This window comes from Pinus tabuliformis, chromosome 5_2, assembly GCF_031772625.1.
Source record: "Pinus tabuliformis cultivar Carrire ecotype Pingquan chromosome 5_2, CPIR1, whole genome shotgun sequence".
Classification (NCBI taxonomy): Eukaryota; Viridiplantae; Streptophyta; class Pinopsida; order Pinales; family Pinaceae; genus Pinus; species Pinus tabuliformis.
In genome coordinates this window covers 600378056-600380522 of record NC_142306.1, presented here as the reverse complement: position 1 = coordinate 600380522, position 2467 = coordinate 600378056, and positions in this window count along the sequence as shown.

The following is a 2467-nucleotide window of genomic DNA, read 5'->3' as shown; positions in this document are numbered from 1 at the left end:
CAAGGAGACCAGTCCCTTAAGATCCGAGGGATGCAGGGACAATCTCGATGATAGTGATCTCCTTTGCAAATGACACATGGAGATTTAGGTTTCGACAGTGCAGTGTGTGGATTTTCACTAGATGATGCCTGGTTGCCCCCTGTCGCCTTTGGCTCCTTCTTCTTCTTCTCTTTCTTCTTCTTCTCCTTCTTCTTCTTAGTTACTTGATTTTTGGCTTTACCAGCCTCATCAAGCGAAGAGGAAGGAGGAGAGGGAGAATTGGACGAAGTAGACGGTTGGGGGGTAGCTTTGGTATCGTCTAGTTGCTTACTTGATTGTTCAGGAATCGCGGTGTTCTGAATGACAAAGGTCGAGAAGAGCCATACAGGCAGGCCGATTGTCAATCGTGGAAGTGACAATGTGGCCATATGAGGTGCACCAACATCTCCCCAAGAGGAGAAAGGACTAGGATTTCCCCAAGGGGAACTCCTTGGTTGGTGGAATCCATTTTTCTCAACCTAAGACCAACATAGGAAAGGTGATATTTATTCCAATTAAAATAAATTTTAGACGCTTTGACACAACTTGTTTTTTCAATTTTTAAGATTCGAGAAAAAAAAAAGATGAATCTAGTCGCCTTCGATTTTTAATGAGCTTGAAGTGACAAGTGCTCAAATGGACCTTTTCCTTTAAGGAGTCTGAAAAGGAACGAAAGAGACTACTCTGGAAATCTAGACAGAGGGATTACCAAACCAATCGCAAAACTGCAGAATACTTTTTACAGTACGGTAGTCAATCTTCCCGAATGCTATGTTCAGTGCATTGTGATCGATAGGGCGGCAGACACGGCTTCCTATGGATAAAGGATATAGCCTATTGTGGTCTCCCAATATATACTCGACAATACGTGGGAGCACAAGTCCGTATTGGCACTTTTCATCTCAAAGTGGAGGAATCACCCAACCAGCAATGAAAACAACAGTTACCAGGCTTTACGACGCCGGAATACGTCTCTAGCCTAGACTTCTAAATGTTGTGCGTTAGGTTCCAAAGCATTTTTAGATTCATTAAATTTATTTTACAGTTGATCTTGCTTAAGAAATTTGCCTTTCAGGTTCACCACGTGATGTAGATATACAATTCCTAAAATGCAATTTAAGATGATAAACAATCGTTTAATCTTCCTTTTGCAATGAAAATCCTAGCTAATAAAGAAAGAGAGATGATATTCTTTCAACATAGAGAAGGGAGCACACACTATATGCATTGTCCTAAATCAAACCAACAAACAGTCTAAATGCAAATGCACATGCATGTATTTGTTTTCAGCCTTCTTAATGTGTGAATGATAAAAAGAAAGCTAAGCGCAAATCTGAATTATTTTTCAAAGCGACATTACTAACAAGCTTCTTTTCAAGACAAAATGAAGACAATGAAGACGCTTTGCGATTTGGAATTGAAAACTTGCTTTTGACACTTGAAAAACTACTAATTTAAATCAAATACAAGAGTAACAGTGTAATCGACTATCAAGAACAATCGGATTCTCTTCTATGACTGAAAACGACACTTGCGACACTTCCAAATCAAGAAATGACAGTTCAATTACGCTACTTTTTTGTAAAAGAGAACTAAAAATGACTCACAATACAAAAAAATCTTTACAGTTCTTTGCACAATGGAGGCGGAATAATGGCAAGGAAGGGGGTTTCCAATAGAGGTATACTAACTACAGACATCAAAATTCCTGAATAGAGCTGAAAAGAATGAAGAAAAACCAAAGTCTGGAGGCAAAATTAGCCTTTTCTGATCAGCGCACCCGTTACACAGGGATTCCAGTATGCATCCCACCTACAGCACACGAGAAGTGCATGCATACTGATATCCTTGAAGAGAGGGTGCAATGGTACAGTGCAAGACTTTTGATCCAGTTCTTGATCACAGTTTGCAGCACAGTTCAGGGATTTAAGCCGAGCAAGTGATAATCAGTAAACAAATCACAGGGGTAGATCTAAGGAGGTTATTAGAGCCACCACAAGGGCAATTAGAGAGTTTGTAAATCAATTGTTTAGTTCATAAACAAAACCCGGAGATAGACTGAAGCAACATTGATCTACTTTGCACCTGCATAGCAAACGCAGTTTGAAGGCTAGTTGGGTTGACTTCAGGCTCCGTTTGTAAGTATATAAAGCAAACAAATATAGACAAACAAACAATATATTCGCTCCCCAGCGGAGTCGCCATTTTGTTATCAGGAAATCTAGTGTCTATGCAGAGCTACTAGTCCCACTAAGGCTGGTAGCTACCTTAGAAACAAACAAACTAAAACCACTTTCGTTTTCCTTTATGAGAAGTAGATAAGAGGGGAAAAAAGGAGACCAACCTCTGTCTTGCGTTTGGTTCCTTGCTTGATTCCTCTCCCTTCTGATAGATCTTTGCCCCTCACTTCCTCATCTACCCAGCTTCAAAGAGCACCTGTGGAATCAAA